Source organism: Macaca thibetana, chromosome 7 (assembly GCF_024542745.1).
Source record: "Macaca thibetana thibetana isolate TM-01 chromosome 7, ASM2454274v1, whole genome shotgun sequence".
In the NCBI taxonomy this organism is placed as follows: Eukaryota; Metazoa; Chordata; class Mammalia; order Primates; family Cercopithecidae; genus Macaca; species Macaca thibetana.
The window spans coordinates 64,013,886-64,040,805 of NC_065584.1; the positions used below are offsets into that span (position 1 = coordinate 64,013,886).

The 26,920-nt window shown below is 36.1% G+C and overlaps 1 pseudogene; it reads left to right on the plus strand.

Annotated features, from left to right (window-relative positions):
- Positions 1-4,371: 4,371 nt before the first annotated feature.
- Positions 4,372-23,535, plus strand: LOC126959150 (keratin, type II cytoskeletal 8-like; annotated as a pseudogene).
- Positions 23,536-26,920: the final 3,385 nt, after the last annotated feature.

The following is a 26,920-nucleotide window of genomic DNA, read 5'->3' on the forward strand; positions in this document are numbered from 1 at the left end:
ATCTCCTTAGGCTTCTCTTGACTGTGATATTTTTCCAGACTTTTCTTATTTGTTTGATGACCTGACAGATACAAGGTCAGGATGTCCCTCTATTGGAATATGTCTCATGATTAGACTGAGATTATACATCGTGAGATGAAGATCACAGAAGTAAAATGCACTTTTCATCACATCGTATCAAGGGTACGAATTATCAACATGATTTACCACTATTGATGCTGACCTTGGTTATATGGCTAAAGTAATGTTCATCAGATTTCTCTATTGTAAAATACTCTTTATTATTATTCTTTTTATACTGTACTCACTGGAAGGAAGTCACTTCTACATAATATATTTCTCTCTTTTATGAATTTATTTGATTATTTATATCTACATGAGTCTTGGATATTTATTTTACATATTTCATAATCCAATATTATGTACCTTTCTTTCATTTTATTTTTCGCTGAAATTGTGTTAGTTTCAGCCATTGGCAGTTCTTCCACTTGGCTGTCAGTTCTTGTGCCCCTTTGATGTATCTTCACTAGTGTGTGTTACACTTGGTTTGCTGTGTGTGTGTGTGTGTTTGTTTTGAGCACTTCCTTAGTGTCTGGCACTACAAGATCATCCACTAATTGTGTACATTTTCTCACCCAGTCTTAGAATCAACCATTTCTTCCAGGAGCTCTGATTACTTTTACCATATTAGCCAGGTTGATCTTGAACTCCTGGCCTCAAGTGATATGCCAGCCTTGACCTCCCAAAGTGCTGGGATTACAGGCATGAGCCACTGTGCCCACTGACTTTTTATTATTATTATTATTATTATCATCATCATCATTATTATTATACTTTAAGTTCTAGGGTACATGTGCACAACGCGCAGGTTTGTTACATATGTATACATGTGTCATGTTGGTGTGCTGCACCCATTAACTCATCATTTACATTAGGTATATCTCCTAATGCTATCCTTCCTCGCTCCCCCCACCCCACAACAGGCCCCGGTGTGTGATGTTCCCCTTCCTGTGTCCAAGTGTTCTCATTGTTCAATTCCCACCTCTGAGTGAGAACATGCAGTGTTTGGTTTTCTGTCCTTGCGATAGTTTGCTGAGAATGATGGTTTCCACCTTCATCCATGTCCCTACAAAGGGCATGAACTCATCCTTTTTTATGACTGCATAGAATTGCATGGTGTATATGTGCCACATTTTCTTAATCCAGTCTATCATTGATGAACATTTGGGTTGGTTCCAAGTCTTTGCTATCGTGAACAGTGCCACAATAAACATACGTGTGCATGTGTCCTTATAGCAGCACGATTTATAATCCTTTGGGTATATCCCCAGTAATGGGATGGCCGGGTCAAATGGTATTTCTAGTTCTAGATCCTTGAGGAATCGCCACACTGTCTTCCACAGTGGTTGAACTAGTTTACAATCCCACCAACAGTGTAAAAGTGTTCCTATTTCTCCACATCCTCTCCAGCACCTGTTGTTTCCTGACTTTTTAATGATTGCCATTCTAACTGGTGTGAGATGGTATCTCATTGTGGTTTTGATTTGCATTTCTCTGATGGCCAGTGATTATGAGCATTTTTTCATGTGTCTGTTGGCTGCATAAATTTCTTCTTTTGAGAAATGTCTGTTCATATCCTTTGCCCACTTTTTGATGGGGTTGTTTGTTTTTTTCTTGTACATTTGTTTGAGTTCTTTGTAGAGTCTAGATATTAGCCCTTTGTTAGATGAGTAGATTGCAAACATTTTCTCCCATGTGGTAGGTTGCCTGTTCACTCTGATGGTAGTTTCCTTTGTTGTGCAGAAGCTGTTTAGTTTAATTAGATCTCATTTGTAAATGTTGGCTTTTGCTGACATTGCTTTTGCTGTTTTAGATATGAAGTCCTTGTCCATACCTATGTCCTGAATGGTATTGCCTAGGTTTTCTTCTTGGGTTTGTAATGGTTTTAGGTCTAACATTTAAGTCTTTAATTCATCTTGAATTAATTTTTGTATGAGGTGTAAGGAAGGGATCCAGTTTCAGCTTTCTACATATGGCTAGTCAGTTTTCCCAGCACCATTTATTAAACAGGGAATCTTTTCTCCATTTCTTGTTTTTGTCAGGTTTGTCATATATCAGATGGTTGTAGATGTGTGGTATTATTTCTGAGGGCTCTGTTCTGTTCCATTGGTCTATATGTCTGTTTTGGTACCAGTACCATGCTGTTTTGGTTACCGTGGCCTTGTAGTATAGTTTGAAGTCAGGTAGCATGATGCCTTCAGCTTTGGTTTTTTGACATAGGATTGTCTTGGCAATGCAGGCTCTTTTTTGGTTCCATATGAACTTTAAAGTAGTTTTTTTCCAATTCTGTGAAGAAAGTCATTGGTAGCTTGATGGGGATAGCATTGAATCTATAAATTACCTTGGGCAGTATGGCCATTTTCACGATATTGATTCTTCCTATCCATGAGCATGGAATGTTCTTCCATTTGTTTGTGACCTCTTTTATTTCATTGAGCAGTGGTTTGCAGTTTTCCTTGAAGACGTCCTTCACATCCCTTGTAAGTTGGATTCCTAGGTATTTTATTCTCTTTGAAGCAATTGTGAATGGGAGTTCTCTCATGAGTTGGCTCTGTTTGTCTGTTACTGGTGTATAAGAATGCTTGTAATTTTTGCACGTTGATTTTGTATCCTGAGACTTTGCTGAAGTTGCTTATCAGCTTAAGGAATTTTGGACTGAGATGATGGGGTTTTCTAGATATACAATCATGTCATCTGCAAACAGGGACAATTTGACTTCCTCTTTTCCTAATGGAATACCCATGACATGATTTTATATTTTGAAAGCCCACCGACTTTTGATAGAGATTATTAGAAACTGAGATCTGGGCAATAGATATGTTCATGGGCCTTGGAGGTAGCGTTCTGTCTAAACTCTCTCAACTGAAAGATCAAAGAAATATTTGCACACATACTAATTTGCATACATATACGTATCTATAAATATTTTAGTATATAAACATCTGTATCTTTAGTAAATTAAATGAGATATTTTACTGATGTCTCCAACTCTAACCCATTACCACATGAATCATTCTAACCTCTATTGCTTGCTTATTTGTAAATTCCCCTCTATCAGTGAGAAACACTATGATCACTGTCTACCATCCATTTATTTAATTGTTCAAGTTTAATATACATGCATAGCAGTGTCAAAATTGATACACTTTATCACCACTTGAAACAAGTTTATCAACTAAAGTGTTTATAAGCATTTCCTTCTGCTTTTAGTCTTACAGAATCAAATCATTTCCAAATAACTGTTCCCCTCTCTTTTCATCTTCCTTTCTCTTTTCCCTTTTCAGTGAGGTTTTGTTATACATTTGTAACACCTTTAGATATTCTTCTCACAATTTGCCTGCTTTCCTTGAATTGTATGACCTCCCTAATGATTTTTAACATTTTCATATATTAAGCTTGTCCCCTTGTGTTGTAGACTCTATAGTTTTTTAAAAATGCATAGTGGCATGTATGTATAATTATAGATTCATAAGGAATAAAATAATCTTAGAAATTATCTGTTCTTCCTATGATCATTTCTTGCCTCAAATTTCTGGCAACCAATGATCTATTCAATGTCTCTATAGTTCTGTTTTTGACCAAATGTAATATAATTGTAATGGTGTAGTATGTAGCTTTTTCAGGCTTCTTTCTGTCACTTAGCAATGTATATATTTAAGGTTCCTCCATCTATCTTTGTGGATTGATATCCTATTTTATTTTTGTGAATGGAATTATATTCCATTGTGTTAATGTACCAAAATTTGCTCATCCATTCACTTTCTGAAGGACATCTTGTTTGCTTCCTGTTTTGACAAATATGGATAAACCCGCTATAAACATTTAGGCACAAGATTTTGTGGTTCGTGGTGTTAAAAGAATGACTTCAGCTAAATTAAATTTAAAGAAGTTTAATTGAGCAATGAATGATGTCTGATTCGGGCAGCCCCCCGAATCACAGCAGATTCAGAGAGAATCTAGCACAGCCACATGATGGAAGTAGATTTACGGACAGCAAAGGAAAATAATGTACAGAAAACAGAAATGAGACACAGGAAAAACTGGATTGGTTACAGGTCGGTGTTTGCCTTATTTGAACACAGTTTGAACAGTTGGCTACGTTTGACTGGCCAAAACTCAGTGTTTGGCACAGTTGTGGGCTATGGTTGATTTACACCTCTACTTGTTACAGTTCACAATGTACAGAAAAACCTTAAGGCCAAATTTGAATATGTAAGAAGGCAGCTATAGGCCAAGGTTGATTTAACAATAGTTTTTCAATGCAGTTGGATGAGTAGCTACAATGTGTTTGCTGTACCGTATGGTTAGACGATGGTTAGCTTGGTAAGAAACTGAAAAATTGTCTTCAAAAGTGAATTACCAGTTTACACTTCCATCAATGAGGGATAAATATTCTTGTTGTTCTGCATCTCAACAACATTTGATGTTGTCAATTTTGTATGAGTTTAGCCATTCTAGGTGTGTGGTGAGATATATATATATCATATCTCATATATGTCATATATCATATATACACATATACACGTATATCATATATATGATATATGACATACATGTATGATATATGTGTATATATGATATATGTGTGTGTGTATATATATCATGTATAATATATATGTATAACCAAGGTGTGTGGTGATATATATGTGTGTGTGTATGTATATATATTCATTCTAGATATGAGGTGATACATATATATAAAACCAAGATATATATATATATATATATATATCTCTTCTCATGATAAAATTATATATATATAACATTGGTATATGTTTATATATATAAAGCACCTAGCTTCTCATGATAAAGTTATATTTATAAATATACAATTATTATTTACAATTCCCTAATGACAATCGATGAGTCTATCTGTATATTTTTCTTTTGAAGTGTCTGTTTAGATCTTTTGCCACTTTAAAAGTGGATTTTTTTATTGTTTTAAGACCTCTTCGTATATTTTGAATATAATCTTTTTTCATATGTGTGTTTTGCAAATGTTTCTCCAGTTTGTGGCTTGTCTTTTTATTCTCCTAACAGTGTCTTCCACAGACCAAGATTTTTCATTACAACAAAGTCAATATATCAATATTTTCTTTCATAGAATGTGCTATTTGTATTGTACCTATAAGTTCATTAGCAAACCCAAGGTCTCTAAGATTTTCTTGTGTTATCTTCTATAAGTTTTATATTTGGCATTTTACATTTATATATCTTTAGCTACTTTTGGAAAAGGTATAAAGTCTGTATCTGTATTGCTGTATATGCATTTCCAAATTTTTCCCCACAATTTATTGAAGAGACTATCTTTTGCCCATTGCCCATCTTTTGTCTTTGCTCATTTTTCAATGATGTGTGGACTGTATTTATGTAGCTCATTTTCTGGGTATTTTATTCTGTTCCAATATTATGTGTTTCCTCTTTTATTAATGCCATGCTATCTCAACTAATAGATCTATGTAGTATACCTTGAAGTCAAGGAGTGTCAGTCCTCCCTCCAATTTGGTTCTTTTTCAGTATCGTATTGGCTACTGTAGTCTTTGGTTTTCCACACATACTTCAGCATCAGTTCATAATATCTACAACAGCTTGTTGAGGTTTTCACTGGGATTGCATTGAATGTATAGATCAAGCTGGGAAGAACAGGCATCTCAACAATATTGTTAGTTCTAATCTTTTATCACCAAGTTCTCCTGATTTGGAGCTTTTGTGATTTCATATACCAGAGTTTTGTAGTTTTCTACATATTCCACACACATATATATATAAAATTAGATTGATATCTAAATATTACATTGTTTTGCTAATATAAATTGTATTATGTTTTAAATTTCAAATTCCAGTTTCCATTGTTAGTATGCTGAAAAGAAATTGATTTTTTGTACATTAACCTTGTACATTGTCAACTTTCTATAGTTGCTTAGTTTCAGGAATTTTTTTTTTGTGTATGTGCCTATTTGGGGGGATTTCTGTATGGGCAATCAGATGCTACATAAACAAAGCGAGTTTTTATTTCTTTCTTCTCAATCTGAATGCCTTTCAATTCCTTTTCTTCTCTATTTTAATAGCTGGAGCTTTCAATTTTTATGTGACTAGAAGTGCTGAGAAAGGACATTCTTGCCTCATTCCTAACCTTAGGGGTAAACATCTAACTTCTCATGATTAAATAAAATGGTAACTGTAGGATTTTGTAGATTCTCTTTGTCAAATTTAGTACACCCCTCTTTCTCTAGATTGCTGAGAGGCTTTATTTTTCTAATCATGCATGAGTGTTGAATTACATCAATGTTTATTCTGCATTAATTGATTAGTTGGTATGATCATATGATTTTTCTTCTTTAACCTGTTTAAGTGGTACATTGCGTTAATTCATTATTGAATGTTAAAAACAAGCTTGCATACCTAAAAAAACTCACTTGTTCACAATTTATAATTATTCTGATACATTGTTGGGTTTGTTTTGCTAACAACATATTGAGGATTACTGAATCTGTTATTCTTGGGATATATAGGTTTATAACTTCCTTTTGGCAATACCTTGATCTGGATTTGGTATTAGGTTAACCCCGGCTTCATAGAATGAGTTAGGAGGTGTTTCCTCTCATTCAAATTTCCAAAAAATATTATAGAGAATTTATATAATTTCATTCACAAATGTTTGGATGAAATCACCAGTAAAACCATGTAGGTAGGCTAGTGCTTTCTTTTATGGAAGGTTATTAATTATTAATTCATTTACTTCTGTTGATATGTAGGCCTTTTGTGATTGTTTGTTTCAATATTTCTGAGTTCTGGTAGTTTGTCTTTTTCAAGAAATTCATCTATTTCATCTAAGTAGGTAAATTTATGGGCATAAAATTGTTCATAATGTTCCCTTATTATTATTTCTCAATGTCAATGACATCATTAGTGATACTTCTCTCATTCATGACATAAGTAATTTTTGTCTATTCTTTTTTTTTCTTGGTTAGCCTAACTAGGACCATATCAATTGATTTTATCTTTGCAAAGAACAAGCTTTGAGATTCAGTAATTCTGTGTTTTCAAATTCATTTATTTCTATTCTAAATTTGATTATATTTATGTAATCTACTTTCTCTACGATGAAATTGTTCTTTCTCTTTCTCTAGCTTGTTATGGTAGAAGCTTACATAATTGATTTTAGATCTTTTTTTCTAATACACACATTCAAAGCTGTGGTTTTCTCTCCAAGCACTGCCTTCATTGCATCCCACTATTTCAATAAATTGTATTTTATTTTTTTGAATATTTCTTAAGATTTTTTTGAGATTTGTTTGATTCATGTTATGTAGAAGTGTGGTTTTTAATCTCTAAATGTTTTGAGATTTTTCAGATACATTGCTGTTTTTGAATTCTATTTTATGTTTTATACCATTGTGTCTGAAAAGGATACTTTGTATGATTTCTAATTTTTAAAATTTGTTAAGCTGTGTTTTTTAATTCAAAATGTGATCCATTTTGGTGAATTCGCCATGTGAGCTTGAGAAGAATGCATGTTCAACTGTTCATGGATGAAGTATTCTATAAATATCAATTAAATCCAGTTGAGAGATTGAGAGATGATTCTCTTCAGATAAGTTATGCCTGTGATGATTTTATGCCTGTCAAGTGTATCAATTACTGAAAAATGTGTGTTGAAGTCTCCCACTATAATAGTGTAGTTGTCTATTTCTACATGCAGTTCTATCGGGTTTTGTCTTGTGTTTTTGACACACTTGTTTTTAGGTGCATATGCATTGCAGATTGCTCTTTCTTCTCGGAGAATCTAGCCCTTTATCATGTAATTTTTACTTTATGTTTGATGATTTCTCCTGTTCTGAAGTAAGCATTCTCTGAAATTAACATATCTACTTCAGTTTTCTTTTGACTGGTGCTCCCATGATATTTCTTCCTCCATTCTCTTTTATCTCTTCTTTCTTTCTTTCCCTTTCTTTCTCTTTCTCTCTTTCTTTCTTTCTTTCTTTTTTTCTTTCTTTCTTTCTTTCTCTATTCTCTTTTATCTCTTCTTTCTTTCTTTCCCTTTCTTTCTCTTTCTCTCTCTTTCTTTCTTTCTTTCTTTCTTTCTTTTTCTTTTTTCTTTCTTTCTTTTTTTTCTTTCTTTCTTTTTCTTTCTTTCTTCCTCCATTCTCTTTTATCTCTTCTTTCTTTCTTTCCCTTTCTTTCTCTTTCTCTCTTTCTTTCTTTCTTTCTTTCTTTCTTTCTTTCTTTCTTTCTTTCTTTCTTTCTCCCTCTCCCTCCCTCTCTCCCTCTTCCCTCCCTTCCTTTCTTCCTTCCCTCCCTCCCTCCTTCCTTCCTTCCTTCCTTCCTTTCTTCCTTCCTCCCTTCCTTCCTTCCTTCCTTTCCTCCTTCCCTTCCTTCCTTACTTCTCTCTCTTTCGTTCTTTCTCTCTTTTTTCCTTTCTCTCTCTTTTTTTTTTTTTTTTTTTGAGACAGAGTTTCACTCTTGTTGCCCAGGCTGGAGAGCAATGTCACGATCTTGGTTCACCTCCGCCTCCCAGATTCAAGCGGTTCTCCTGCCTCAGCCTCCTGAGTAGCTGGGATTGCAGGCACGTGCCACCATGCCCGGCTAACTTTTTGTATTTTTAGTAGAGATGGGGTTTCACCATGTTGGCCAGGCCACTCTTGAACTCTTAACCTCAGGTAAACCACCCGCCTGTGCCTGGGATTACAGGCGTGAGCCACCGCACCTGACCTTCTTCTGTTTCTTTTTATTTAAGTTAGGTTTCTTGTAAAATATATATAGTTTATGTTTATTGCTATCCACTAACAATCTCTGCTTATACTTGTTCTGTATAGACCACTCTTTTTTTTTTTTTGAGATTGAGTCTCGCTCTGTCACCCAGGCTGGAGGGCAGTGGTGCGATCTCGGCTCACTACAAGCTCCACCTCCCGGGTTCACGCCATTCTCCTGCCTCAGCCTCCCGAGTAGCTGGGACTACAGGCGCCCGCCACCACACCATGCTAATTTTTTTTTTTTTTTTAATTTTTAGTAGAGACGGGGTTTCACCATGTTAGCCAGATTGGTCTCGATCTCCTGACCTCGTGATCTGCCTACCTCGGCCTCTCGAAGTGCTGGGATTACAGGCGTGAGCCACAGCTCCCGGCCAGATCACTCATACTTAAAGTGATTACCTACAGTTGGGTTAATATTTACCCTGTTTGTAACTTTTTTCTATTTGTTGTGTTTGCTCTTTGTTCTTCTGTTTTATAATCTTCCCCACATGCTTTGCTCTCTGAAATTTAAATAAGCATTCTATGACATTTAATTTTCTCTCTTCTATTAGTATATCAATTAATATATATGTATATATAGCAATTAATTTTTAAATTTTGATTTTTTTGAAATAATTCACTTTTAGTTGGATGAAAGTGGTTTTCCAGATGTTTTCAATATATATGAATAACTAACCTAAGTCTACTTTCAAATAAAAGTATGCAGTTACAGGAATAGGGCAAGTATTTTTTACAATAAAATTTCTGATTGCTTCCTTATTCCCTTTATAACTTTGCCATTCAATTCACTTTTCTGTATGGTGATAAACACTCAAATATGGTTACTATTATTATTTTGGACAAGCAATTATTTGAGTCACTAACAATAAGAAAAAAATATGTTTTATTTTCCTTTCATTTAATCCTTTTCTGACACTTTCCTTATGTAGATCTGAGTTTTTTATCTATATAGTTTTCATTCACTCTGAAGAAATTTTTGGAAATTTCCTGCAAGCTAAGTCTACTGGCAACTCAGATTTTGCTTGTCTGAGAATGTCGTTACTTCTTCTTTACTTCTTTAGTTCTTATCCTTGTTCCTCTGTAGGTAAGATGTTTTTTACTCTGACTTCTTTTATAAACCTTTTCTTATATGTGCTGTAGTTTGAATACGGTGTTCCAAATTACAGATTGTTTTGGGTAGTTATTCTACTTAATCTTTGCTGTCGTTATGGGTTTTAGGAACTTCAGCTTTCCCTAGTGTTCTTGTACCCTCCACAGCTACTGTCTCTGAGTGATTTTAAGAATACCTTCTCTGTCGTGCAGCACTTTCAATTGTAATTCATCATTATTATACTGGAGCTCTACTGAAATGGATAGTGGTAGGGTGTGTGGGAGGGAAAGTAGCCTATAATCCTTTGATTGTAAGAATGTATTATTGTAAATCATTTCAATTCAATTTTCTTATGAATTATTTCACCCCTTGTTGTCTTGTGTCACTGGGCTATGTCATTTTATTTATTTATTTATTTATTTATTTATTTATTTATTTATTGACGGCATCTGACTCTGTCACCCAGCCTGGAGTGCAATGGCATGGTCTCGGCTCACTGCAACCTCCATCTCCTGGGTTCAAGCTATTCTCCTGCCTCAGCCTCCTGAATAGCTGGGACTACAGGCACATGCCACCACACCTGGCTAATTTTTGTATTTTCAGTAGAGACAGGGTTTCACTATGTTGGCCAGGCTGGTCTCAAACTCCTGACCTCGTGATCTGCCCACCTCGGCCTCCCAAAGTGCTGGAATTACAGGGGTGAGCCACCGTGCTTGGCCTATGACTTTTATTAATGTTTATTAGCATTTAAAAAATCTTCTTACATATGACAGGAAAGCTAGAAGGGGCTAACGTTGGATAATTGTCCTTTCTCCCTCCAAAAGACTCTAAGTAATTTCCCTTGGATTGTTGGCCTTTGTTGTGGAAAATACTCTGCAATTATACCAAAATGGCTACTTTTCTGCTTCCCATTCCGAAAATGTATGAACGTGTTACTCAGATCTTCAACATGATAACCTGATGGAATTCTCATAGATAAAACTGACAAAAATTTGGAGAAGGGCCCCAGAAGTTTCTTATGCACAAGCTAATCCACTCTCAACCTCTGGGAATTCATCAAAATTACCTATTGTAAATTATCCTACTATTTTATATCTCCAGAGTTTTCTGCCCCAGGTTAAGTTGATAGAGGCTGTTATTTGCTGTATTTGCCTCTTTATTCAGAGTTCAGGTGGTCGTTTGTCAACTGATCTAAATTCTCTGATGGGTCTAATAATTTCCTTTCTGTTTGTTCAGGTGTTTTTTTTTATTTTTTGTAACGATGAGAATGACAAGATCCAATATTTTTACATGTTGGAACTGAAAATAGAAGTTTTATAATCACATTTTAATGCCAAAAAACTATTTTATGTGCTAAGTTGTAAAGACAAGAGCTATAATTTTTTCTGTGGTAACACATATCTATCGGACTCCAGGAATGGCTGATAAATTGTCTTTATCAAGTGATATTTTTTAATTTATAAATACATTATTTGGTGAGAGTTGGCTTTCTGTATTAATTATTCATTTTTCTGCACTTTTTTTGCAGTTCTCACCATGAATATGTATTATCTTGTCAAATAATTTAAATGAAAACAGCAGTGTAAATAGAAGTTTTGTAAATAATAATTTCAGGTATTTAAGACAGTTGCTTGGGAGGAACAGAGGTTTGCTTTTCCATATAAAAGATGTTATTACTTTATTTGTCAATTAATTGTAGTGTTTTTGAAATAAGGTTAATTTCTCAAGCATCAGAACTAATATTCTTGAGTATATTTAGAATACTATAGCCTAGTTTTCCAGCAATGTAAATTATATACACTGACTGCTGCCAAAGAAGTAGCTGTGGTTCCCTTCTACGTTTATTCAATTCCAAAATTTGGAAAGCCCCCAAAGGTGTTACCGGCATGAAAAGTACTGAGCATTGGGCATCTGGTAAACTTAATCAGTCATTTGAGTTTTCTCCTTGAAATGGGTGCTTTCTGCAGTTTTGGCATTGGTATTTACAAAGTATTGCAAAATATTATAATACAGACTTGACATGTATTGAAAACTACTATGAGGTAATGATGAGATTCCAGCATGAATCTCATGCCTATGAACATGAAATGTGTGTCCAATGCTCTTTTATCATGACTTCTTTTCATATTAGATAAAGTGATGCCTTCATTATTGAAAGGCATGACTTATTTGTCAGTACAATACTACTTACAGACATAAGCTTTTAAAATTAATACTTAACGTTTTAGTAAAAGCATCAAATATATGCATACTTGAGGACTCTAAATGTCATCATTCTTGAAAATCAAACTTTTAAATTATTTTCTGTCTATAATTTATTACTCCCACTAGATTCTGCCTGCTAATTTGTTTGGCATTCTATTACTTCCACATCACTGCCACTAGACAGGGCTCAAACTGGCCTCTCTGAGAGCTGAAACTAACATGTACATTTTCCACAAAAAATTTGTTTTAGCTCATATTAATTTTGAAATTGTAGTATTTAGCAAAATTTTTAGCGGATTTTCTTGGTTATTTGTGATAAAATATTAAAACTGACTTGGGTAACTGTTATTAGATTATTGAACTACAGTAAAATTTTGGTAAATTAATGATCCTGAAAATGTAACTCCTCTGGAATATGATTTATTTAACCAATATTTTAAAGTTACAGGTATATTATCTTATATGTATTGGTTTTACTTTTCTATTTCATACATTTTTTCTAACATTGATATTATTAAGTCTTATAGTAATAATTATTATAATACTGAATAATACAATTATCTCGCGAATATGGAAAGCTACTTGGTAGAGATGGAAGCGCACAAAGTGAACAATACATAAAGGAGTAAATATTCATTGTTTATTATCTAAAAATATAGATATGTATAATCCAAAATGGAATAATTCAATCAAATCAACACAATCTATCACTTATATATAATAATGTTTTTTCAGAATATTGTCTCTATTCCTTATCATTTGAAATATACTCTTTTATGAATGTTATTGCCCTCATTTCTAAATTAATAATGAAGATGGGTATGTTTTAGAATGTATATTCAATTAAGTTTGTAAAAATGCCCTTATTCCTGGCTTATCATCATGTGTTCTCACTTATTGGTGTTAGCTAAATATCAACACAATTGAACTCATGGAGATAGAGAATAGATGGATGGTTACCAGAGGCAGGGAAGGGCAATGGGAGAGAAGAGAGGAGGTGAGAATGGTTAATGGATTAACAAAAAAATAAATTTAAAAAAGAGAGAATTCAAGGTATGAATAAGATCTAGTATTTTATAGCACAACAGAGGGACTATAATCAATAACAATTTAATTGTACATTTTTAAATAACTAAAAGATTATAATTTAATTGTTTATAACACAACGAATACATGTTTGAGGGGGTAGATTTTAAAGATCCCGTATAAATATGTGTCTATGAAAAAATGCCTTTTTTGTTGACTCTATTTTTATACTATTAGTAGTTTAAATTCAAATAGTGGAAAAATTATGTTGATAGCATTGTTAATAACATTTTGCATAGCTCTCATACTTTTAATTCCCGACTGCTGTCAACATACTATACATATCCTCTGTTATTTTCTTTAACATTTCTGTGAACGATACATGATAACACTGTGGCCGGGCGCGGTGGCTCAAGCCTGTAATCCCAGCACTTTGGGAGGCTGAGACGGGCGGATCACGAGGTCAGGAGATCAAGACCATCCTGGCTAACACGGTGAAACCCCGTCTCTACTAAAAAATACAAAAAATTAACCGGGCGAGGTGGCGGGCGCCTGTAGTCCCAGCTACTCGGGAGGCTGAGGCAGGAGAATGGCGGGAACCTGGGAGGCGGAGCTTGCAGTGAGCTGAGATCCGGCCACTGCACTGCAGCCTGGGGACAGAGCAAGACTCCATCTCAAAAAAAAAAAAAAAAAAAAAAAAATTATGGGATTAATATAATTTTGATTAAGTTACAGTATCATTTCTTCTGTTAAATAATGAAGAAAGGAACAACTTCTATGAGTCCTTAATGTATTATGATAAACACTGAAGAATAATTACTTCTCTAATTATTGTTAGAGAAAATAATGAATGAGCTCTACTCCTTGTCCTCAGTCTTGGTCTGTTGATACTGACCTCTGTCACAGGGGCCATACTGAAGCCTCTTCTCTCTAGCTCACTATTCTCGATAGTTTAACTCACTCAAGGAGAAACCCATATGCTTTCTTCTCATGAAATTTCTGGCCTAGGAAGTTTTAGTAGCAATTGCTGTGCTTCCTGTGCCGCTTGCAGAACTGTGAGCCAATTAATCTTTTTCTTTTAAATGACCCAGTCTCAAATATTTCTTTATAGCAATGTAAAAACAGCATAAGACAGAATCTACTAGTCAAATTCTACAAATAAAGAATTGTGAGCTGTCTTATAAAAATAAAAACAAACAGAAAATGTCCTACAGAGATTAGTGATTGTAACCAGAGAGTTCCATATTTGCCTTATATGGGCATAAGTTGGCAGCCTTCAGCCTGGGGTTGGGTGAGGGTTTAGCTACTAAGACTAGCGGAGACTCAGTTGCCTGTGTATGAGGGTACACTCTTAGATGGATTACAAGCTGCTTGCACATTAAGCTAGCGGCAGTTCACTATATGCAGCTGCTTTGGGCCAGATTTTTCACCCAAGTTTAGAGGCTTGTTTGGGCCAAATTAAATTTAATTTAACAGGTGTTTAGAGGAAAATACAGAATTACTGCTGATCGGTGCAAGTGTCCTTTTGGGAATTACTAAAATGTAAAAATGATTGTGGTGATGAATATACAACTCTGTGAATATAGTAAAAATAATTAACTGTGTCTTCTTAAAAGGTGAATTCTCTGATACATGAATTATATCTTAATAAAACTGTTATTTTTAAAAGCAATTAATTAGCAGTCTCTCATATACTTTCTCATGTATTCGCATGTTGATATTGTCTAGAAATTTTATTTTTATGCCTCTAATTTTTATTTGGCGATTCATGATTAAGTTACTAAATTATTTGATTATCATTTCTTCCATATTTTTTAGCATTATTTTGAATTTATTTCTCAAGTACTTTCTGAAGGAATGTTTTAAAAATGTGCCTTCATTTGACAAGTGTGATGGTTAATATTGAGTGTCAACATGATTGGATTGAAGGATACAAAGCATTGTTTCTGTGTGTGTCTGTGAGGGTGTTGCCAAAGGAGAAAAACATTTGAGTCAGTGGACTGGGAGAGGCAGACCCACCCTCAATCTGGGTGGGCACCATCAAATCAGCTGCCAGCACAGCTAGAAAAAAGCAGGTACAAGAAGTTGCAAAGAGCAGACTTGTGTCTTCCAGTCTTGTCGTTTCTCCTGTGCTGGATGCTTCCTGCCCTTGAACATCAGACTCCAAGTGCTTGAACTTTTGTACTATGAATTTACGCCAGTGATTTGTCAGGGGCTCTGGGGCCTCTGGCCACAGACTGAAGGCTGCACTTTTAGCTTCCCTACTTTTGAGAGTTTGGGTCTCAGACTGGCTCCTCAGCTTGCAGATGGCCTATTGTGGGACTTCACCTTGTGATCGTGTGAGTCAATGATCCTTAATAAACTCCCCTTCATATATACATCTATCCTAATAGTTCTGTCCCTCTGGAGAAGCCTAGCTAAAATAACATGCCTTTGAGTTCTTGTGTGCCTCAGAACATTTTTATTGCCCTGAAAATTAAATAGAGTTTTGAATAAATGTATAATTCTAGGTTCAAATTTCTTTTATCACATTTCTATAAAAATATAACTATAATATATTATTAAATTCTATGCTGCTATTGAAAAAGCTAACATCAATTTTATTTTTATTTATTTGTAGATTATTATTTTTTTCTCTGAAGTTTTCAGGATGTCTTTCTTTTTTATCTTATTAAATTTAATCTAAGTGTATAATTTTGATTATACAACCCAGGTGCCATCCTTTGAGACCCTTGAATTTGAATTGTGTTAGTTTTGATTTACAGGTTTATGTTCATTATTTATTAACTATTTCTTTATATGCATGCTTTCTCTTTCCAAAGATAATTAATTAATTCTCTGTCATTTTTAACTTTATCTTTTCTATTTCTTAGTGTTTATTTTATAATTACTATTTGTCCTATGGCATTTCAGAAAAATTATATCCATTTCTGAAGTTCTGCTTCATGACATGAATGGTGTTTATTATTCTCGCTTTCTATCATGGTGGTTCCTTTTCGCAGATGTGTAATTATTTTGGTTATGTGTGTATATTCACCTTGGAATATAAGCATTCCTGTCTAGTTACATGTACAGAAGTAAGGCAAAAGTACAGACATCAAGTTGTTTGTCAATGTGAGCTTAAAAAGAGGGTAAGAGTAGACTTAAAATAGAGTGTCAGGGAACACAAAGGCACTGCCAGCTAACCCAATTTGATGCAACTTCACTCAGAAATTCTCTAGCGAGGGAGGAGACATTTTATTTAATTTTTATTCTACGAACACTCGACATTTAGAGAAAGAGGGGTAAAGAAGTAAAAGTCTAAAATACCTGATTATCCATAACCTTCTTTTATCAATATCTCACCCAGCAAGGATGTGGCATACTCATATACCTGCAAACACTGCACATTCTGAGCCACATTCTGAACCGATAATGCCTGGGGGGGGTGTGTGTGTGTGTGTGCATGCGCACGCGTGTGATGACAGCACAGACAACGATGTTTCTCACTTTATTTCACTTTAAATACAGTTCCAATTCTCCATTTTAATTCTGTATGTTTTCCTGGATTTATTTGTTTGTTTGTTTGTTTTTGTAGAGACAGTCTTGCTCTATCGCTCAGGCTGGAGTGCAGTGGTGTGATCTTGCCTCACTGCAAGCTCCACCTACTGGGTTCAAGCAATTCTCCTGCTTCAGCCTCCCAAGTAGCTGAAACAACAGGTGTATGCCACCACACCCGGCTAATTTCTTTTGTATTTTAGTAGACACAGGGTTTCACTGTGTTGCCCAGACTGGTCTCCAACTCCTGAGCTCAGGCAATCTTCCCGCCTTGGCCTCTCAAAGTGCTAGAATTACAAGCGTGAGCCACTGTGCCTGGCCCCTGGATTGATTTTTTGGAAGAAAAGCTGAAGTCTGTGCTGGTCTACCTTATTGTCAGGAACCAGAACCCTTATGCTGTCTTACTCAAACTTATCACTTCTCTCTGTCACATTATAGCACCTTCATACTTATTAAGATATTATTCCATAAACTTCAAGTAATTTGAGATGGGATTGGGATCTTAAATCATTTGGCAAGTATACCCGGTTTATCCAATCCCTCCAGATATACCTCCAGAAGAATTATCAATTTCACCCACTGAAGAAAGCATAAGAATTTGTTTTCAGTCAATTATAGCAAATGATAAAGTTTGGGGGACAATGTGAAACTGACATTTCAGAACATAATTTGTTGAAAAGAAGTAGATACCTTGGAAGTGAAGAAATAATTTTAAAGATGATTTCATTCATCGAGGATGAAAAGTACAGGACTTGCTTTAAGGCAATGTCAATGAGAGTAGAAAGTAAGAAACTGTGTGTATGTCATTGCTTAAAGTTAAAAATTGTAGGTCTTAAAAACTGATTTTGACATATGAAGTAGAATAATTCAAATAAAATTATTCAGGATGAATGTAATTCCCATTTACTGAATGACATACAGGATGGGAAACAAAGTTTCAGGGACTACATTGAGCATAATTTCATTTGCTGTCCATTACAGACTCAAATTAGATGGCATTCACAAAATTATGGAGATAATTGCTCCTTGATTTTATTGCTAATAATTCCCTTCTGTATTGAGTTGAAGCTTATCATGAAGGGCTGTTTTGGGAATATTTTAGGATCACAGGCTCTTCTCTATATTTGTACATTTTGGCAAATGAGGAAAAGAACCACATTTTCTGGCACACTCCTCAGTGAGTTACTTACTCCAAGAGTATTTACAGATAAGGATTGTTATTTATTAACTATTTCTATTAAAAATTCAATAACAATAATAACTATTCAATAACAATCTGTAAATTGTTATTTTCAGATAAGAATTTTTCATTGACTGTTGACCCAAATATCAATCTTGGAGTATTGGGAGAAAAAAAAAAATCAAGATTTGGAAACATATTAAGATTCAAGTCTCTGATTCTCTGTTTATTTGCCGATATTCTCAGAGAATCTGGTCTAAATCTCTTAACATCAAGAGATGTAAATACATGTGAAAGTCATTCTATCTTTATACTGCTAGTTGATACCTTTATTATTTAAAGTAATATATATTGATTATACAAGATTTTGAGAACAATTTTTTTTTTCTTCCAAAATTGATGTGGATGATCTGCCTCTTTGGGCTTCATCTTCAACAGGGTTTTGTCCTTTCCTGAAACAGGTTATCCACTTTTAAAGTACTGATTTCTTTAGGGTATTATCCCCATAAACTTTTCTGTAAATCATCAGTGATTTCACCATTCTTTCACCCAAGCTTCACCATAAATTTAATGTTTGTTCTTGTTTCAATTTTGGCAGAATTCATGTTGCTTTGATAGGGGCTCTTTTCAAATTGTTGATTTATATTTTTAGTGCCTCATACCAGATCTTGTTCAGATATGTTTTTAAAAGCTAGCATGAATTTATTTTGTGCAAATTGTTTTTGAAAACCATGCAGAGTTTTTCATAATAAACATTTTCATGACTTTTTTGAAGTCCCTCATATATGTTGTGCTAATCACAACAATAATTACTGATATGCAAACAGGAAAGATCTTGCTCTGAAAGCACTTAAAAGGAGAATATAGATAAGTTAATTGAAATTTATAAACTAGTATAATATATTCTAAAATAGAGGTCAGTATAATAATAGAGGAAAGACCACAAATCAGAATGGAAGACATGATGCCTCACTTGGTCTATCAATTATGAGTAGTATTAGATATCAAGCATACAACTAGCCTCTAAGCAAAACATCCAGTTCATTCTAGGGCAGAGTCATGAGAGAACATGAGCAATGTATCAGTGCACCAAATTGGGTTGTTATGCTGAATAATGATCTTCTCATTATAGTAAGTTACAACAAAAATTTACTTCTTAGTAATGTTTATTATCACTGTGGCTCAGCTACTGCTCAGGGACCAAGACAGATGGAACAACTTTGTGGTAGAGGAAAAAGACATATGGTAGACTCAAAATTAACTTCTATATAGCTTTGCTGAAAAGTGATGTATCTTACATCTATATATTTTTCAGTGTTCAAAGGGAATCACAGGCTAAATCTGATTTCATTGAAACAGGGCAGTATAGTTCTACAGCAGAAGTGTTCTTGGTAGACAGCGGAAATAAATAGTTTGAATAATAACAGAGACTCCAGATTGTTTGATAGTTGAATATAAAATTTAGTAGGCTTCGGACACAATCCATTTGGTAAGTTGTAGATGTATTTGGAAAAGTTGACATGTGCCAGACTATGAACGGCTTTGCATGACACACAAAACGTCAATTAAAGGATTGTGCATATGATCCAATTTTATTAAAAAACTTCAATCTGGAAAAGAGAGAAGTACTCTTCTCTGGGAAGTAAAACTAAAGCCAAGGAACTGTGTTTGGAAATGCTGCAGTAATTAATGCAATTTTTAAAGGATGGATTTTGGAATAAAATCATATAAGAAACATTAGAGGAGGAATGAAAATAATGATAGTTTGGAACAATAATTAGGAGGTTGAATTAATAAAAATTGTGCCCAATTTGGGAGCAGTTACCAAGGAGACACTCTTTCCTTTTATATATTTGACTTGGGCAATTCTGGTGAGTAGTGGTTATCCACCATCAAGATAGAGAAACTGACAGGTGAAATATTTAAAAAGAAGTAGGGTAAGATAAGGTAATAACAGATTAAGTGTAATCTAATAAAGACTGTTCAGAGACTGTTAGACACATGTGTCAAATCATACTCCTAATGTAGAGAAAGGGCTGTACTGGAGCAATAAAGTTACAACTGCTAATGTATATGTTTAATTTATGCTACAAATCTGATGAGCTCATTTATGAAGAAGGGGATTATATTAAAAAATAAATAACTCTGCTAGGGACAAAATCCTGGAGATTATAGATATGGAAGATCTGAATGGACATAATAAACATAAAAGGGCAGAAAGTTAGAGAAATGCAAGCTACTGGAAGGCAGAAGAAAGAAAAAGAAATTGCCTCATAAAATAGGAGTGGTCAGAAATGTGTATATGTATATATTTTTTAATTATTATTATTATTATTTTTTGAGATAGAGTCTCACTCTGTCACCTGGTCTGGAGTACAGTGGTGCTATCTCAACTCACTGCAATCTTCGCTTCCCAAGTTCAAGAGATTCTCCCGCCTCAGCCTCCTGAGCAGCTGGGATTACAGGCATGTGCCACCATACCCAACTCATTTTTGTATTTTTAGTAAAGACATGGTTTCACCATGTTGACCAAGCTGGTCTCAAACTCCTGATCTCCAGTAATTCACCCGCCTTGCCCTCCTGAACGAAGTGCTGGGATTACAGGCACGAGGCACTGCGCCTGGCCAGAAATGTCAAATACTTCCTAAAGAATAGGAAAATAAGGAGTCAAACAGTTACTAGATTGGGCAATTAGTTATTCATGAGTGAATTTTGATTAATACATTTGGATGAATTTATTTTATGCAGCCCTTTTGCTTCAAACATATGGCAATTATAGACAAAATACACTTATTGCTAAAAAAGAAGAAAAAAATTGAATTTGGTAAAAGGCAAGATCAAAGGTTTGCAGAACAGAAATGAAATACAAATTCAGAGAACTGAACATATATAAGATGTCTCAAAAGATCAACGAAAATTAAGCAGTAAATGCTGCAAATTCACAACAAAATAGGTATTGAGGTTTGACCATTCAAATTTATTCTAAATTTTTAGCTTTGTGAACTTTCTGTAATTAACATCTAATTATATTTTTTATCAATAGGGAGTGCTAAAATAAATTTTTAGTTCTCTACTTTTGTTTTAATTAGAGTTGCTAAAGTACAGGAATTTCAGATAAATTTGAATTTCATATAAATAATTACTTTTTTATTATAATCATGCCCCATGTAATATTTAGGACATGCTTACAGGGAAAAAATATTGTTTATGTGAAATTTAAATGTATCTGAACATCTTGTATTGCTACTTCCTAAATCTATCAACTGTTAATGAGGGGTCTTAAAGAACAATTTTTTTAAATTCAAAATTCATAAAACTAAATGATTGGAAAATAAATTTCAAATAATTATATATTTTTTAAAGAACTATAGCATCTATGCTATTGAAGTGCATAAACTACTTAAACCTGTTTCAAGACATATGAGACATTTTATAGACACTTTAGTAAGTGGTGCTGTGGCAATTAACTGTATCCATAAAAAAATTAATTTACCATTTATATTATATAAATAATTTAATAAATTTTAAAGGTTAAACTGCAGAAAGTTAAACTTTAATCACTAGGAGTCCTTACAGAAAACTGTATCCATCTTGAGGTAGGAAAATATTTTCATCAAGTCACATCATAAAGAAAAAACGAAACTGGTCAATTTTTAGAGCATTAATATTAAGAATATTATATTAATTTTTAAAACATCATCATAAGAATAAATGGTCAAGCCACAAAAGCATATTTGCAACATATGCATTATATTTCAGCATATAAACTATGTAAACATCTCCACCATTTCCAGTGGTGAAAGAACAAACAAGTCAAAAGAACAATTGCCAAAAGTCATGAAGAAGCATTTCACAAGAAAGCAATTGCTGACAAAAATAATTCAGACTCTGCTGATGACAGTATAATTGTATCATCATTTTAAATCAATTTAACAATATTTTTAAAAATAAATTATGTATTCTATTTGATCCAGCAATTTCATTTCTCTCTACGTATCTTCAAACAACTCCTTACCAGAAGTGTGTTTATTGTGGCATTGTTTTGTGATAGCAATAAAAACTAGTTACACAGAACAAGAAGCAGCTTCTCTGTTCGTTCTGGAATGTCTGCCTGGTTCAGCCTGCCTGTCTCCACTCCTGCCTCCACCACGTCCATCAGGGTGACCCAGAAGTTCTACAAGGTGTCCACCTCTGGCCGCTCCTACACGAGTGGCCTGGTGCCCACATGAGCTCCTTGAGCTTCTCCCGAGTGGGCAGCAGCAGCTTCTGGGGTGGAGTGGGCAGAGGCTAATACGGAGCCAGACGTAGGGGAGGCATGACCGCCGTCACGGTCAACCAGAGCCTGCTGTGTCCCCTTAACGTGGAGGTGGACCCCAACATCCAGGACATCTGCACCCAGGAAAAGGAGCAGATCAAGACTCTCAACAACAGGTCAGGTTTGTCTCCTTCATCGACAGGGTACAGTTTCTGGAGCAGCAGAACAAGATGCTGGAAACCAAGTGGAGCCTGCTGCCGCAGCGGAAAACAGCTTGGAGCAACATGGACAACATATTAGAGAGCTACATCAACAACCTTAGGCGGCAGCTGGAGACTCTGGGCCAGGAGAAGCTGAAGCTGGAGGCAGAGCTTGGCAATACTCAGGGGCTGGTGAAGGACTTCAAGAACAAATATGAGGATGAGATCAATAAACGTACAGAGACGGAGAATGAATTTGTCCTCATCAAGAAGGATGTGGATGAAGCTTACATGAACAAGGTGGAGCTGGAGTCTTGCCTAAAAGGGCTGACTCACGAGATCAAGTTCCTCAGACAGCTGTATGAAGAGGAGATCCGGAAGCTGCAGTCCCAGATCTGGGACACTTCTGTGGTGCTGTCCATGGACAACAGTCGATCCCTGAACATGGACAGCATCATCACTGAGGTCAAGGCACAGTCCGACAAGATAGCCAAGCACAGCAGGGCAGGGGCTGAGAGCGTGTACCAGATCCATTATGAGGGGCTGCAGACGCTGGCTGGGAAGCACCGGGATGACCTGCAGTGCACAAAGACTGAGAACTCCAAGATGAATTGGAATATCAGCCAGCTCCAGACTGAGACTGAGGGCCTCCAACGCCAGAGGGCTTCCCCGGAGGTCGCCATCACAGTTGCCGAGCAGCGCAGGGAGCTGGCTGTTAAAGATGCCAGGGCCAAGCTGTCCGAGCTGGTGGCTGCCCTACAGCGGGCTAAGCAGGACTTGCAGCAGCAGCTGCGCAAGTACCAGGAGCTGATGAACATCAAGCTGGCCCTGGACATCGAGAACGCCGTCTGTTGGAAGCTGCTGGAGGGCAAGGAGAGCTGGCTGGAGTCTGGGTTGCAGAACATGAGTATCCATTGGAAGACCACCATCGGCTATGGAGATGCCCTGATCTCAGCCTATGGGGACCTCACAACTCCCAGCCTCAGCTAAGCCTGGGCTCCAGCTTTGGCTCTGGCTTGGGCTCCAGCTCCTTCAGCCGCACCAGCTCCACTAGGGCCATGGTTGTGAAAGTGGAGACCCGCGATGGTTAGCTGTCCCGGTCCTCCGATGTCCTGCCCCAAGTGAACAACCACAGCAGACCTTCCCAGCCTACCCTTCCTGTGGCTGCTGCAGAGCCCCTGAGGGAGGCCACAGTGCAGGGGAGCACAGGCAACAGGAGACCCGCCTGAGGCTCAGCCCTAGCCCTCAGCCCACTGGCCAGGGAGTTTACTGCCTGGGGTTGTCCCCTTGCCCATGCCTCCAGCTACAAAACAATTCAATTGCTTATTGTTTTTTTTTCCCCCCAACATAAAACCTCAGCTAGCTGTGCCAAGAAACAAAACAAAACAAAACAAAATCAACTAATGACACAAACACTAAAATAGAAAAATATATTCTAGTACTACAGAAACAATATAGTGGTGAAAATGAATGTATGAGAAAGATGTGGGCCATAATGTGCATTAGATTTTATCCTTGCATAATGAACAAGGAAAAACAGATTGCAAACTGATTTGGAAAATATAATAATATTTAGATAAAATATATTTTATGGACACTTACATGATCAGTAATAATATAAAACATTCATAGAACGGAAGGTGGCATATTTAGGAGAATATTTATTATTTTGGGGAGATAAAGGGTGAATAAAGAAGATATTTACATTTATCTATTGATTGCATTTAAAATATTAAACATTATAAAATGCTAATATTTAAGAGGTAGCTAAAAGTAGATGTTAATGCTGTAGAAGTGGATGATAGTGTTCAAATTCTAGCTCTGCCACTTGCTAGCAGGGGAACAGCTAAAGGGGAACAGAAATAGTATATACCTCATAGGGTTGATTACACCCTTTATCAAAAGATTACATGAGTTAAAACTCTTAAAGTACTTGGAATATAGCAAGACTATGTTGGTATTTGAGAAATAAGGTAAAATTAATAAAGAGTAGTATGTATTTATGTTGTTAATTAGATAATTCTTTACAGAAATATTTTAGGTGATTAAGATAATGGTACTTTTAAAGCACTGTTGTGGCCAAGAACAATCTAATAAACAAAAGAAAAGCAAGTGTACTTCTTTTCAAGAATCTTGGCTATATAAAGAAGAGATGGGTGGTAAACTAGGGTCTGGTGGCCGTAGGAGGACTCTTACTTCAATGCAGAGACAGAAGACCTAGGACAGGGGCAGAGTGAACAATTCTAGAGATAAGGAAGGATTTAGAGACTAAGGTTTTCCCTACAATTTGGGAGTTGTTTTCCCGACAATTTGGGAGTTGTTTTAATCCTGGGCCACGTGAAAACCTCATTTGTGGCAAAAACTAGTGGCATTTCTCAGGCGAGAACCAAAAGAAAATTTTTAAAGTTACTAATTCTGGAATATGAAGTTGACAGAATTTATATCTGAGGGCCTCTATTTCTCTGGGAAGTGTGATGTGTGATTAAATTCTGAAGTTCTTGAGGACAGTTGTCAAAATTTGGTTTAAACATTGAAGGTGTAATAAATTATGGTCACCTTGATAATAATACTGTAATGCCTTAGGTTCTTGCCTAGCCACGCCAAAGAATTGGTGTGGCAGCCAACCGCATCAAGTGATAGAGACACAGACCAAGAGGGAGAAAAAGTTGTAGGCTTTATTGAGCAGAGTGAAAGTACAAAGCTTCCACAGCGTGGAAGGGGTCCCGAATGGGTAGCCAGAGTTAGATTATACGATTGCCTTTTAAACTCTTTAAGTCGGGAAATACATGCGGCGGGAAGATGTTACCAGAGTAAGGAACAAAGGCAGCAAATTATTTTGTGACATGTCTTAGATTTTGAGGAAAACCGGAATTGCGACTTAGGCTTTATCTACTTTATGATCTTGCAGCGGCATGGCAAAGGAGGCAGGATCTCACAGGACTTTACAAAGTATGTTTACAAGGAATTGGAATTGGGAGTATAGATAAGGTCTGCTGGTCACAGAACAAGGCGCAGTTAACATTCCTTTTATTTTCGGGAAGGGGGGAAGGAGAGAGGGAGAGAGGACACAGGGAAACTTACAGCAAAATTTTCTCTGTTTATAGCTTTCTTGGGGAAGAAAACACATGCACAAATCCTGGTGTTAGGAATATTTTAAGCATACATCTTCAATATTATTCATCCAGGACTGAAGTAAGTCCTGATGCAGGAAATGAGTGAGTTTCACGCTTTCCGAGCCCCTACTCGACCCGGGAAGCCCAACTGGCACCTCCTGTCAGTCCCCCTCTAAACAGGACACCCTAACTGCTGTTGGGAACTGGGCAGCAGTTGTTCTGGCTACTTCCTGCTGGTTAGGAGTGAAGAAGGGGCCCTGCAGTGGTGGTGTCCTCCAGAGGGAAATTTTACACCAGTCGAGGGACCAGCAGGTCGATCCAGGGGTCCTCGATAGAAGCCATGAGTTGAGCCTATTTGAAGTTCCATTTGTAAGACCATTTGTAACTTCATTGCCTCGATCCTGGAGGAAACAAATTTGACAAGGAGGTTAAGAATGCAAGGCCCAAAGGCGAGTAATACTAGGATGACTGTCACAGGGCCTAGAAAAGGGAGGAGCCAAGGTATTCATTGATTAAACATATTTTAGGGTCCTGAGTGTTCAAGCTCCTTTTTCCTACTTTCTGTCCATTCTCTTATTTCTTTGACCTTTTCAGTAATGATTCTTGACTGGTTAACAAAATAGCAACATTCCTCTCCTAAGAAGAGGCAGGTTCCTCCTCTTTCAGCTGTTAATATATCTAGGACTCTTTGGTTTTGGAGGACTACCGCAGCAGCTAGAGAATTAAGCTGGTCACTAGGGAGTAGGCAACTTGTTCCTTGTCATTTAATTCTTGTGATAATTTATAATAGAATTGGGTGGAGAAGGTTATACCTCCAATTCCAGTCCCAAGCCTGCCTGATATTTCGGCTCCTACAATAAAAGGGACAATAAGGGTTCGTGTGTGGTGGGATTGGGGTATAAGGAGACTTTGTAACTCTTGTTCAGTATATATGGACACGCTAGGTGCTAGAAAGGAGAGAAAGCATAGTCCTTTGGAGTGATGTTTACGCATCAACAGGCTGTGTTATCACAGATGAAAAAGATGCCTGAAGTTAGACAGGTGAAACCTGAGGTTACTGATATCCAGGACTGACATCGGGAGGTGTTCTAACTGAGAGCCATGCTGAAGTTTATGCATGTGAGATTTGAGGCCTGTGTGACTGGTAAATTGGTGACTATGGGATTGATTAATTTGGTGGTGTTTAGGACTGGGGTGGATAAGTTCCACTGTCTGGGGATAGGGGCTGGGACATATGGTCGAAAACGCAAGGGGAGACACATTCAACAGTTGATTGGATTACTAGGAGAGGCCTCTTTTATTCCTGTAAGGGTAGTGTTAAACATGCTCCAGAGATGAGAATGAGAGTTAAGGGTTTCTTGTAGCCTGGAAAGATCTAATTTCTTGTATGGACTGGGAGTACTGGAGAAGTGGACTAAGTTTTTAATCACTTGTTGGATATGCCCTTCTTTAGCCTCATCTTGGATGCCTCCTCTGTCAGTACCTATATGGGCATAATATG